This window comes from Zonotrichia albicollis, chromosome 7 (assembly GCF_047830755.1).
Source record: "Zonotrichia albicollis isolate bZonAlb1 chromosome 7, bZonAlb1.hap1, whole genome shotgun sequence".
Classification (NCBI taxonomy): Eukaryota; Metazoa; Chordata; class Aves; order Passeriformes; family Passerellidae; genus Zonotrichia; species Zonotrichia albicollis.
In genome coordinates, this window is record NC_133825.1 from 19,047,377 (window position 1) to 19,061,448 (window position 14,072).

At 49.6% G+C, this 14,072-nt stretch overlaps 1 protein-coding gene across 4 annotated transcripts in view; it reads left to right on the plus strand.

Annotated features, from left to right (window-relative positions):
* Positions 1–3,549: 3,549 nt before the first annotated feature.
* Positions 3,550–14,072, plus strand: part of SGMS1 (sphingomyelin synthase 1) — a 93,508-nt gene continuing 82,985 nt past the window's right edge. For all 4 annotated transcript variants that reach the window (XM_074544533.1, XM_074544535.1, XM_074544534.1 and 1 more), the window contains exon 1: positions 3,550–3,720. The gene's annotated coding sequence lies outside the window, so the exon portion shown is untranslated. The remainder of the gene's footprint in view (positions 3,721–14,072) is intronic.

Consider the following 14,072-nt stretch of genomic DNA (forward strand, 5'->3'; position numbering starts at 1 on the left):
AACGCCAGATTAATTAAAGAAATGAGTTTACGTATTTTCCTAATGATCTGAAACAATCTTGCATTTCTAATGCTGTTTGTCTGCAACCCATCACTGCTTAACATCCCTGATCAGAGAGGATGACGCCACCTCACCATTAATCACTGCTTGAATAACAAAGTAGCAGAATCGGGATCTCCTGCATCCTTTGGAACGCGGGGATTTTGGTCTCTTTTGCCATTTACACTGCAGCTAACAGCCCTGCCCTGCAGTTCCTTAAAGCCACAGCATGTGGATTCACTGTGCTCTTTGCTCAGCTCCATTCACCATGTATTTAATTCTGATTTTTGGCTCTGCTGCCTTTTTCTGAACAGCCCTTGCTACCATCAGGGGACAGGGACAAAACCCTGTGGGACTCTTCCCATTTGGAACAACGACCTCTGTGTCTGTTTCTATTTCTAAAGCTTTTAAAACCATCACAGTCAGTACAACCCCATTAAACATCAGGGTTTGGTGTGAAGATGCTGAATTAATGGGTCAAAATGATCCCAAAATGACACCTCAAAGACACTGAGCTGATGGTGCTGTTTGGTGTAAATGGTGTCATGGATAAAGGCATTAAATGAATGATGCAACCCACAGAAATGATGTCATAAATATCATCAATGGAGAAATGATGTCATAAATACCATCAATGGGGGAATGATGTCACCAAGTGGTGGCATAAGTGATGGGTATGGGGTCATTGCTGCCCTCAAAGAAGGACCCATGGTGAGTGAGGTAAGATGAAGGTAATTAAAATTTTACTTAAGTTAGCTTAATATTATTTCATTAATAAAGTGCCAGCATGCTAATAATCAGCATACCTTTCTAAATAAAAATCTCTCTTCCATTGGAACATCATTGATTTATGGATTATTGATCAGTGCCTCATGATTGTGACCTATTAGCATCTCACTGTTGATCCATTCCCATTGATTTTCCATTAATCAATTTATTCCAAGCTCCTGCAGAAGAAACCCCCCATGGGCAGGGACACCTTCCAGGGCTCCAAGCCCCATCCAACCTGGCCTTGCTGGAATGTCCCCCACATTTAGGAGCTGGTTGTAGCCAGGCAGGAAATGCTGTTTGCAGAGGCTCAGCAGGATTAAGCCCCGGCAGCAGCTCAGGACAGCCATTCCTAAGCCTCTTGGATGGCCCTTTGTCATTCCCAACAGGGAGGTCAGGCTCCCAGGGAAGCAATTTGCACAGGCTTCAGGTTCCTATTATCTGCAGGAAAACGCCCATCCTGGGGGAACAACCCCGGCAAGGGGGGATTTATTGTACAGGGAAGTGACAACAACATTAATCCTATTAGAGCATTGTGAGATGGGATGGCAAGAAACCATAGTCAGGAAGGAAACAGCGCCTGCTGAAAAGCAGGAACCCCCTGAACCCCCCCTGCCTTGATGGCATCGCACAAGGGGAGCAGATTGAAGGATAAAGTGGAATTGGGATTGCCAAGCCCTCCACTGCCCCAAGGGAGATGCAGCAGCACCCCCAAAACCTTCCTTATTCCTAAACTTTTCCTGGTCTCCTCTTCCTCATGCAAGCCAGCCTGATCAACCTGGGAAAAACCAGAACAGAGCTGCCAGTATGAGATCTACTCACAGATAAATCCCTCCTCAGGTTTGAGAGAAGCAAAGCTGCTGGCACTCTCCTGGACTTCTCCAGAACCCTTCTCCAAAGCCATTCTCTTCCATCTGCATTTCCCCTCCTAACTACCAAACAGTTTGCACAGGGTGAAAGCTGTTGCCTGGATCCTGAGGTCAAACAAAACTTGTCCACTCTTCACTGGCACTGATGAAAATCTGTGAGGAGCTGCAGGTCACAGCAGACTTTAAATAACTTGCAACTGACTCTAAATTTGCATTTTATTACACAGAGAATTTTCTCTCAGAATGGCTCAACTCCATTTTTGGAAAGTGCAGGATCTGACAGCTCTTTACAGAGGCCCAGGACACCATTGTGTTTCACCCGTCCCACTGCATAAATTACTATTTATTCAAAATTAATTCTTAATTTTGCTTGGGTAATGTCTGCAATCACTTGTTGATTGGGGTACGTCACGAGGGGTTTTTTTTTAAATATTTTATTTTGTTTACGTGCCAAGATCAGCAAAACATGTCTCTTGCTCGGTGTTACTGAAACACACCGGTACATCCAGTCCCTCCCATGTGTGTTGTCATCCTCCCATGCCTGGGACAGGGGGAGCTGGATGTGTGGCTGTGCTATCTGCACAATCTCCTGGCTGGAAAAATGCCTGAAATACGGGAAAAGTTTTAATCAGACCTTGCAGATCTTCCCAGGCTGGGGAACAGCCCTGCAGGGAACCAGGCTCAGCACATGCAGGGACCCATCTGTGGGCACCAGGAAATGATTTTGACCTTTTGGAATGGAAAAAAACCCCAGTTTTGTGTTAGAAGTCACAATTTATGAAGCACAAATTTTGAAATGGATGTTAGTGCTCACAGGACAAAATTTAAGCCTCTTTCTGCCTGGAGATGGTGACACTCAGGGGTTGTCCCTAAGCTAAATTGTCCCATGAATTTATTTTAACTGAGATTTTATTAATAACAACTGACTTGTCACATCTCCAGAGCTGACAGAGAACTGAAGCCCAATGGCCAGTAGAGTTCCTGCAGAGTGAAATAAAGGCAGGTAGCAGAGTTTGCTCCAACACCCTGCACTCTGCTTTTGGGGATTTTGGTTGTGGATTTCCTATAGGTACTGGAAAGCTGCCAGATGGATTTAGGAGGAGAACTCACACACTGCTATTCCTCAGCTGCTCTTAGCAAGCTACAATGATGGCAGAACTTCATAGTTTGGGGACACCCTCCTAAGGGTTCAGGGTGGCTTTTTTGAGGGCTGTGTCCAGTTCTGGGTCCCCAATCCAGGAGGGACATGGAGGGGCTGGAGTGTGTCCAGGGCAGGGAATGGAGCCCCAGGAGGGGCTGAGGGAGCTGTCAAGGGGCTCAGCCTGGAGCAAAGGAGGCTCAGGGGGCCCTTGTGGCTCTGCACAACTCCTGCCAGGAGGGGACAGCCAGGGGGGGTCGGGCTGTGCTGCCAGGGAACAGGGACAGGACAAGGGGAAAGGGCCTCAGGCTGGGCCAGGGGAGGCTCAGCTGGGACAGCAGCAGCAATTTCTGCATGCAAAGGGTGCTCAGGCCTTGGCAGGGGCTGCCCAGGGAGCTTTGCAGTGCCCAGCCCTGCAGGTGTCCCAGGAAGGGCTGGAGGTGGCACTCAGTGCTCTGGGCTGGGCACAAGGTGGGCACTGGGCACAGCTGGGGCTCCATGGGCTGGCAGGGATTCTCCAGCCTCAGTGACCCTGGGATTCTGTAAAACACAGCGAGCCGAGGCTGGTCCTGTGCTGGGCAGGGGAGGCTGTGGATCCCTCGAGGAATGGGAAAGGGGATGGGAATGGGAACAGGAATGGGGACGGGAACAGGAATGGGGATAGGGATGTTGAGGCGCAGCGCGCCCCGGCACGGAGGGACGGGCACAAGATGGCGGCCGGGATGACACGGCGGTCACGTGGCGCGCGGTGCCCCCGCCCCGCCCGCGGCCGCCGCACGGGACACGGGACACGGCAACGGGGTACTGGAAACGGGACACGGGCAGCGGGCTGGAGCCGCCGCACCGCCCGGGGACCCGCCCGGCGGCCGCACCCACCCGGCCCGCAGCGAGCCGCGGCTCCGCACGGTGAGTGAGCGGCCAAGCAGCGGCCTCCGGCTCGGCGCAGGCCCGCGGCTGGCGGCGGGACGGGACACCGGTGGTGACAGCGGGGACGCGGCCGCCGCCGCCCCAGCAGGGACGTGCCGCGGCGGGTTCCGGCTTCTCGTCCCGGCGGCGGCCCCCGCAGCCCCGCGGGGTGCGAGGAGAGCTCCGGCCCCCGCAGGCTCCGGGGGGGCTTCGGGCGGTTCGGCTCGGGGGTGTGACAGAGCTCCGGCCCCGCTGCACGGGCGGGTCTGGGCCCCGGGCGCACCGCGAAGGTGCGGTCTGCTCAGCCCTGGCCGGGCTGGGAGCGCCGCTCGGGGCTGCGGCCATGGGAGCCCACGGCAGCTCCGGGAGCCCAGCCCGGGGCTGCGGCCATGGGAGCCCATGGCAGCTCTGGGAGCCGAGCCCGGGGCTGCGGCCGCAGGTGCTCCAGGAGCACAGTCCGGGCTGCGGCCCCGGCAGCTCGGTGCTGTGCCCGGCGGAGCTCCGCATCCCCGGTTCGGGGGCCGCAGCCCTTCGTGGGGAACTGCGGGTCCCCGAGCTCGTGGGGCCGCAGCGGGTCCCGGGGGAGCTCCGGGAGCCCGAGCCCGGGCGGTTGCAGGTGGTTCTGGGGAGCTCTGCAGCCCCCTCAGCCTCAGGAACCGGCTCTGTTCCCCTCAGCCCGGCCAGGTCTGTCCCTCCTCCGTTGGGTCTGGTGCTCCCTGCCCCAGAGGCTCTGTGGGACATCTGGTGTCCTTAGCTCCGGTGGCCGTGTGGGGGTGAGCCCGCTCCTCTCAGCCTGGGGGCTCCGGTCACTCTGCTTGCTGGGATGCAAAGGCAGGATGCTGCCTGCTCCAGAGGGAGCTGGAGGTGCCTGCTGTGAGTGCGAGCAGCTCCGTCCCATCCCATCCCATCCCATCCCATCCCATCCCATCCCCATCCCCATCCCCATCCCCATCCCCATCCCCATCGGGGCTGTGCTGCCTCGCTAGGTCTGTGGCGTGGCAATGGGATGATGGCTTTGTCCCCCTCTTGGTGATGTACAGAGCCGGGGTGAAAAGGAGAGATCTCCCCATCACAGGCACCCTGGCAGGAGGGTGTGCTCCCTCTTTGCTCGTGGAATGGTTTGCTGACTGCCTGGCTGCAGTGTTTGGATTTTTCACGGTGTATAAGGCATGGGGCTGTCTTTGTACTCCGTTCCTGCTGGAGGCCCTGTTTTGATCAAGGTTTCTAATTTATTCTGTCTTGTGTGAAAACCTCATTAAAGAGTGCCTCGGTGCCTTCAAGGCACCATAAATACACGGAGAGAGGATGGGAAGAGAGAGAAGAAGATGATTATTTGTAAAAAACGGGAGCTCTGCCATATTGACATGGTGCTGCTGAAGCTTGCTGATGCAGGCAGGCTCTCCTAGCAGAGCAGCACCGGGATGTCGATGAACGTCCTCGTGTCACTTTGGCTGATGGTGCAGCCTGGTGTCACAGCAGCATTTGTAGTGATGCCTTCAGACTCCCTTCTCCCCCAGGTCTACATGGCTGAAAATGCCGTTTTTTGGCTTCCGTGAAGCAGTGCAAAACACAGAACCAGTGCAAACCACCTGGCTGGAGTCAGTGGAGGTGGTGCTGTGAATCTGGGTGGGTTTGGGCTTGTCTTATGTTTTTTTAGGGAGTGGATGCTGTACTGGGGTTGCATTCTGGTTTGTTTAGTGTAGTGTTTTGTGGGTGTTAAAATTGCTCCAGCTTTGTGAAGTTGTGTGGAGTTTGGAAAGAGAGGGCATTCGCCCTGGTTGGTGGCAGACAAAAGGTAAAGGCTGCTTTTAAAATGTGGGGAATAAACCCCCTCTAAATCCAGAGAGATTTTTTTGCTGTGATTTTTCTGAGTTTTTGGGCATGTGGAGCAGAACTAAATTCAGCTCAGATGCCTTTAGACTGTGTTTGTGATCTGTGCAACAAATGGTGATTCCCAAATCATTACACTTCTTTCTCCTTCCACATTATCAACCTGGGAACAGCGTCTCTCATATTAATTAGCTTTTGATGTGACAGAAATTTAATAAATCCAAATAGGTGGATGATTTTCTGGACTTGGAAGGTGTTATGGATGGTATTTGACTGCTCAGAGTTAAAGGCAGTGATTTGTTGTTTTCCGTGGTTCTCATTGTTTCTGTCAGCACTCTCTGAATAGGTGCTACTTTTAATTAGATAATTTTTGAATTCCCTTGAACTGGACCCGTGCACTGTGGGTGATGGTGACTTAAAAGTTCTTCCTTCTTCTGGCTGCTGCCTCTGTGCATCACTCAACGTTGGTTAATTGGTGCACTAAATATGGGTGGCCTGGGACTTACTCAGATTTAAAAGCAATTTCAGCCTGGCCTTAAGGAATGGTTGTGGAATTAAAGGCTTTTTAATTGGGGCAGCAGGACATCCTGTGAGGGGAAAAAAAATAAAATAAATTGCTCAGAAATAATCCTTGTTGGAGAAAGGGCCTGTTTGAGCAATAGAATAAATCCATATAGCATCACCAGAAAGTGAAGGGGTGCTGCACAGATGCTTGAATGGTGCTGTTGTTGGCCATGGCACAAGATCCCTGTGCCCTGGGGAGGTTTGCAGGGGCTGCTGGAGGGCAGGAGGGATTTCTGAGGCTGCCCAGGCAGGTAGGTCCAGGCTGTTCTGTGCCGAAATGGAGCAGAGCACCTGATGCTATTTCAGTCGTGATTCAAGTGCAGCACATCAAACCCAACCGTGCGCCTCTGAAGTGGAGCTGAGCTTAAAAGGAGCTCAAAAACCGGATTTTTTTAGAGGTTTCTTGGATCTGATGGTCACAAACTGAGCTCCCAGGTACTGGCAGTGCTTTCCAAGGGATTTTTGGTGTCATTGGAGGCTTTTTGGGGCAGGAGCCCTCTGGAAGGGTTGATGTTCTGCATGGAATCTCCAGCTTTTAATACATCTTGAATTCCCAAAGTGTGTGGTGTGACAGCATTAAGTTAATTATTAAATCTTGTCCCCCTCCTTCCCCAAAATGCTGGGGGAAATGCAAAAGACTGAGAAACATGTGAAACCTACCAGCTTTTTGGGATGATTTCATCATCACATTTTATTATTTGATTATTATGATGATTTCATCATCATCATATTTTATTATTTTGAAAATTTGCTTAGCAGAGGCAGTGTTTGGTGCAGGTTATTTTGTCTTTTCGTGAAAGAACATCCATCCTGATAAGCTGCCAGGTGTAACTGTGCAGTAAGGCTTGGTGGGCATCCCTGCCCATGGCAGTGGGGTGGAAAGAGAGGGTCTTTGAGGTTATTTCCAACCCAAATCATTCTGGGATTTAAACATCTCTAAAATATTTGTGTGTATTGTTTCTGGTCTTATCAAATGTGGTGTTGTAATTGAGGGGAGAAAAAAAAAACAAACCAAATTCTTGAAAGTGACCCATGAGCTTTGTTCTGACAGTCCTTGATCAAGAGCAGGAAAGAGAAAACCTAATTTTGGAGACTGTAACGTGTTTCTTAAAGAAATGCAGTTATGCTGTTGCTGGGCTTTGCAGTTGACTCATCCAAATCAGGGAGCAAATCTTGAGTGGGACAGATGTCCTGTTGGTGTTGCCTTTGTGTGCTGCTGCTGTCCTGCTCTGCTGCCCAGTTACACATCCATAATCAAAGAAAACCACTAATAAATCCTTACTGGGAAAGCATCTTCCCTAGCTTTTGTCTGATTTGCTAATTTGCTTGGAGTTAAATGCACAACAAAATAAACCTCCCTCTGCTTAGAGCCATGGCTCCAAGACTAGTTTTCTCTCTGACTTCCCAGCCTTGTGTCTCCCTGATTTTGAAACTGTTTGAAGGTAGCTTTTTGTGTTTAAATGGAACTAAAGCAAAGCATGTGCTAGTTGGTAAAAAAGGAATCTCTGAAGTGCAGTAGCTTTGGGTTTTTCTAGTGCAGGATAACTGGCGGCTTCCTTAGCAAGCTGGGTGAGGGATTAATTAATTTAATTAATTCCTTACCCAGGTGTGGTGTCAGAATTGCTCAGGTGGCTTTGCTGGCCCGGCTCTTTGGAGTATGTGGGCACTGTCACATCCCTATCAGCTGTGTGGGACAAGGCTTGGGAATTTTATCCCTGCTCTCTCTGTCTGGGGAACAGCACACAGTGGGGCTGTGTTGTCTAAGCTTCATCAAAAATGTAGGAAGAAGCAGAAGTAAAACCAGGTAAATCCTGTCTGAAGGACTGAAAGAGCCTTAAAAATGCCCCTTTCTGAGCAGGTGGATCTGGAGAGCAGCCTTGGCTTAAGGAGGATTTTTCATAGCTGCCATCTCCTCCTGTCCACTGCAGCCTAGTCCTTTAATTTCCTTTCCTAAAAAAGAGCATTGCAATTGGGAGTGTTTTACAATTTCCCTCGCTGGTCCATTAGTGTATTAGCTTAGCTCCGTGTGTGTTGAATGCCACTAAATGTCACTTGCAAATTTAATGTTGGGAGCACTGAGATTTGTGCTAATTGAATTTAAAGTCTTATACTTGAATTTGTTAAAATGGCAGAGGCAGACAATTGAAATGCTTTAATGGGAGAGTGGAGGAGCACTTGCAAATCTGCTCTTAAGAGAATGAATCCAACATTTGTGTAGATGGAAGGGGAGACCCTGAGCAGACAGATCAGGGTTTGATGGGGTTTTAGTGTCCCTTTGCACATTGGTGACAGCTGGCAAAATCCACTGTGTTGAAAGTCTTAATGCTTGTCATCTGCTCAGGGTCATCGTTGACACCAACTTAACCTGAACTACTTAAAAATGGTAAAGATTATTGAGCCTTTCAGTGCAATTTAAATTTCTGCTTCTCCAGCCATGGTTTTAGGCACTGCTGGAGAAAGGTGAATTGTTTGGGCTGTTGGTCTTTAAACTCAGCTGTCTGTTTCTGTCTTCTGGGGTTTTTATTCAGGATATTAGCAACTTCTGCACCTGAGAGTTTGTTGTTCTGGGAGGGGCTGGGGTGGTTTTTGTTTGGTTGATGTTTTTTGTGTTTTTTTCTTTAAAACAGAAACTGTGGCATTAAACACTTCTTTATTCTTAACTTCAGCCTAATACCCAAGGATTGGCTAGGCACAGAAAAGGAGACCCTACTGCTGTGCTTTTTGTGAGGTAAAGTGTTAAAGAAATAACCCTGGCTTGGAAAAGAGTCATGAATCTTGGTCCTTGGCTTTCCAAGTGTGTCAATCTGTGCCTCCCTAGATAGCACAGAGCTTTTAAGAAGTTTGTCTGGAAACACTTGCATTAAATCTCCTGATACCAGGCTCTGACCTTGTGCCACTGAGCTGGCATTTCATGCAGGCTCCTGGCATCAGCCCTCCTGCCACTTTCAAGTAAAATCTTATCAGGCATTGAAAAGTTTGACTCTGCAGTCGAGCACTGTGCCAAAGCTGTAAAAGCCCTATTTGTACACAGAATGGATTTTTGCTTGCTAGGAGGGCTGGGGTAGTGCTTCAGTAACTGCAGGAATGGCTTTGAATCTACATAGTAATGAAACAGCTCCATCAAAATCCAGTGTCTCCTCCTCCTCCTCTCTCAGCCCTGCTCTTTGTCTTCTGTGTGTCCCTGCCTGGAGTTTTACACAGCCAGCTTATATTGCTCTGGCAAAGTTTCTCAGGGAAAGTTAATTTAAAGCTGTTTGAAAGGCTTAAAAATGGCTCTGCTGTTAGGATGATGAAAAAGACCTTGAAAGTGCCTTGAGGGTGATTGCTGCTGGAATACCTGCTTGGCCATGTGAGTGGTGAGCTGTTCGCAGAGGGAGCACTCCAGGGTGTCCTCCTTCAGTGCTGGCAGCCACAAAAATTGTGAAATGTCCCAGGCCTGGTTGGACAGAGCTTGGAAATGTCCAAGGCCAGGTTGGACATGGCTTGGAAATGTCCAAGGTCGGGTTGGAGAGGGCTTGGAGGTGTCCCAGGCCAGGTTGGACAGGGCTTGGAGGTGTCCAAGGCCAGGTTGGACAGAGCTTGGAGGTGTCCAAGGCCAGGTTGGACAGGGCTTGGAGGTGTCCAAGGCCAGGTTGGACAGAGCTTGGAGGTGTCCAAGGCCAGGTTGGACAGGGCTTGGAAATGTCCAAGGCCAGGTTGGACAGGGCTTGGAGGTGTCCAAGGCCAGGTTGGACACCAAGGCCATGCTGGATGGAGCTTGGAGCAGCCTGGGACAGTGGAAGGTGTCCCTGCCATGGCACTGATTGGATTTTAAGGTCTCTCCCAACCCAAACCATTCTGGGATTCTGTGCTGCACCAGAACTCAAAACCCACTTGCTCAAAACCCACTGTGAGGGAAAATCCAGCACTTGTGGGTGAGCAGGGAGTGCCAGTGGCCTGAAGGACGTTAAATACATTTTTAGTGGAATAAGAAGGTAACCCAGACTTAGAGGAAGAGAGAGGAACACCCATGTTCCCAAGGGCTGACGTTTGGGGTGCTCAGCAGAGGCAGGGAGGGGAGGTGATGCCCAAAGCAGAGCTGTGAGCAAGGCAAGAGGGGACAGAGAAGGGAGAGTGCAAGCTCATGTGAAAATCCCCGCTAAATGACTCGACAGAACACATTGTTCCCTTTCCCTGGGTGCTTTAGGGATGGCAGGATCCCTGTTTAATGGAATCGTGGTTTTATGGAGGCTCTCCACCCTTTGCCAAAAGCAATACTCAGTAATGGGCTGGGGGTTCTTATCCACTCTCCATGAAACACTGCAAAAACCTTATTTTGCAGTAATGAGCAATTACCCACAAATTAACAAAACTCTTTGTCACATATTGCCTTTGTTTTTGTGCCTGTTCAATTTCCTAATTCAATTTTTCTCTCTTTCAAAACATAAATAGATGGGTTATCAAAAGCCATTTTAAAAACAAAACCAGAGCCCTCAGCACATTCATCAGAAGGGGATTTTTTGAGTTCTGATGGTTTGTTCAGAGTGTCTGTACTGAGGAGACCCAGACCCATCCAGCCACATGTCTTGTGTCCAAGAATTAAAATGTTTTTGAGAGGGAAAGCCAGAGTTCAGGGTTGAGGAAGTGCAAGTGGCTGGGAGGACACTTGTGGAGGTGACAGTCAAAAACCACAGGCAAATCTATATGACTTCCTCCTCTGAGCAGGCCTAACCCCAAAGAAATGTCAGGTTTCTCAGGGTCCCACTGGGGTTTGAGAATGCCCAGAGAAGGAGATGGGGAGAGAGATTCCCAGCTGGTGTGGGGAGATCCCTGCAAGCTTGGTTCAGTGCCAGGGGAGCAGAGGGAACCTGAGACCCAGCTGATATTGGATCCAAGTGCTCCAGATTGATGCTCTAAAGGCCGTTTGCTGTTTTCTCCTCTGAGCCTGGCCAGCTGAGCTGATGTTCTTAATGAACTACTCCTTAGCTGGCTTAATTTCTGACTGCTGCCCCTTAACTCATGCAGGGAATTGAGCAGCATCATTCATAACTGTCTGCAGGGAACTTTCCTTGGCCACTTTATTGAGTGGCTGCCAGTCTGAAATCCTTTTATGATTCTTCCTGTTAATGCAAACAATCTCCTTTAACCTCATAACTTTGTAATCACCCTCACACTGTAATTGTGCTTTAATGCTGCCCATTTGTAGCTGGATATAAGCAAATCTTTAAAATACTTGTCCGCTCTAGAAAATGTTGATTGATCTCATAGATTGTTTTGATTTCTGTTTATTAACTCCCTGGGGATGCTGTTTCCATGTTCAGGACACGAACAGACCATTTTAAGTCTTTCCAAGGTAAAAGGTTGGAAAGCAGATCAGAACTCCTAGGGAATGCTGTATTTCTTCACCTGGCTGTGTGTTGAAATCCAGCCTGCAGGATGTGATGTCATGCTAATAAATTAATGACTGGTGTTTATTTGAAGATTGGATAATAACCCAGGCACGGGATAATAACCCAGGGAGAGCTTGGTCCTTCTGCTCTGGGCTTCCCAGAAATTGTGACGTGGCTCAAGCTTTGCCTGCCTGTCTTGCTGCACTTTTCACCATGAGTGTTATGGAGTGGGAGCCTTGTATTCATAGAGACACCTTGTAAAAGGGGTTTGGATGTGTGCTGTGACACAGGCGGCTGTGGGGACACAGCCCCCAACCTTTGCAAGGTGCAGGTTCCCAACTCTGGGTTCTGAACTCACCAGGGATTACCTTGAAGGTCCCTTCCAAGGCAGGATGGGATGGTTCTGTGCTCACTGTTGAATTTCCCAGCCTGGAACTGCGCTGTGTTCCCTGTGAGGGAGTGGTTGTGGTGGCAGGGTGGCTTGTGGCAGGCAGAGAGATGTTCCCACCCTGGCACTGTAACCTCTGATCCCTATCACTCAACCTCTGCTTGCAAACCCAAGCTTGGGGTTCACCTGTTCCAAGGGAGCTTTCTGGCCTGATTTAATTAAAGAGCAGTCTTTTCTTCCCTCACCTTCTAATCATATTCCACATTTAGAGGGTGCTCCGTGAGTTTTTGGAGAAATGCTCTGTGGTTTGCCTGGCAGGTGGGGCCTTATCAAGAGGGAAATAACAGCACTGAGGGAAAGAGCAGCACAAGATACATCAGCAATCTTCTTTTAGGTCTGGCTCATGCAAAGCTTTAATGACATTTTCTGCAGCCCTAAACTGGAGTAACTTCTGCAGTGACTCTGTCAGCTGTGTCAGCAAACTTTGTGTTTGGGACTGAGGTATTGTTGAGTTTTATTTTTATTTAAAAACTAAAAAAGGCAGCTTAATTCTTATTAAAAACAAGAGGCAGCTGAGGGTCTGCAGTGGGCTGAGCTGAAGTGGGTCTTGCTTTTGGGAGGACACTTGCTGGTGGTGAACAGCCAGTGCAGGGACAGGATGGAAATGCTCAGATTTGCTTGCTTCCAGTACTGCCCTAAATTAGGATAGCTGGGATAGAGCCCAATTTGTGGCGTATATTCCAGTGTAACATTTGCACACCAGGCTGTTCCCTGTTCAGTTACTCCCTGTTGGGAAGAGATACTCAGGTGTTGTGGAGTCTCTCTGCCTGGGATTGTTGGATTTGGGGGTGCTGGAGCAGTGCTTGAGGGAGAAATTGTGGTTCTTGCACCCTTTTGTCTGTGTGGTGTTGGTGGTCGTGGAAGAGGCCCCACAAACTTCAGCTGGAAGGGAGGAAAAGTCCATTTGTTTCCACAGACACTGCAGAGTGACAGGAGAAGAATTTGGAGAGCTGAACATGCTGATGCTGCTGTCTTTATAGCCTTAAAAGTGGGTGAAGAGTTAAAATAAATGAAAAGAGGAATGGTCTCTGTAGTGGCTTCTCTGGAGGCAATATTATCTTTTGGTTCTGAGGATTTGTTTCCTTTCCTGGTCTGCTTTAAAAACATTTACTTTTACATAAAAGCAGTGAATTACTCCATGGACATTTATGTGAAGGAACTGCTGAGTGCTTAATAACCTACTTATTTTATTTGGGCTGGACTTCTTAAAAATGAAGTGTTCAAATCAGGCCCTTAGAAGACAGATTGTCCTGCCTGATTGTCTTGAGCAAAGTCCCTTTTTGGCTTTAATTGGGGTTTTTATTGCTATGATTTACAGTGGCAGGGTGAGGGCAGCACCGTTCCTGCAGTGCCTCAGACAGGTGGGAAGGGAAGGAGAAGGAGCAGAGCTATTCCTTATCTGGGCACTTTCTTAGGTGCTTCCAGAGCTGTGGACTTAAATAATTCCTCCATGGCAGTGTTGATGTGCAGCACAACCTTTAATACAAGTATTCTCAGCGTGACTTTGCAAATATTCCCGGGTTTGGTTTAACACCTCTGGTGCTGCCTCTTGGCATTGGAGTGAGGGGGGTTTGTGCAAGGCTCAGAAATGCAGAGAAAATCACCCACTTGGAAATCACCTCTGGGAGCAGTCCTTGTGCCTTTCCTGCCTGCTGTTCCTCTGCCCACTGCCACCTTCTGGTGTCCACTGCAGTGTCCTGGTGCCCACTGCCACCTCCTTGTGTCCATTCCCATGTCCTGGTGCCCACTGCCACCTCCTCATGTCCACTGCCATGTCCTGGTGTCTATTCCCATGTCCTGGTGCCCACTCCCATGTCCTGGTGTCCACTGCCACCTCCTCGTGTCCACTGCCATGTCCTGGTGTCCACTGCCACCTCCTCATGTCCATTCCCACCTCCTCTGCCCACTGCCGTGTCCTGGTGCCCACTGCCACCTCCTTGTGTCCATTCCCATGTCCTGCTGTCCACTGCCATGTCCTGCTGTCCATTCTCATGTCCTGGTGCCCACTGCCACCTCCTGCTGTCCATTCCCATGTCCCCCTGTCCACTGCCACCTCCTTGTGTCCATTCCCACCTCCTGGTGCCCACTGCCATGTCCTGGTGTCCATCTTCCCCTCCCCCTGTCCCATTTCCACCTCTCCA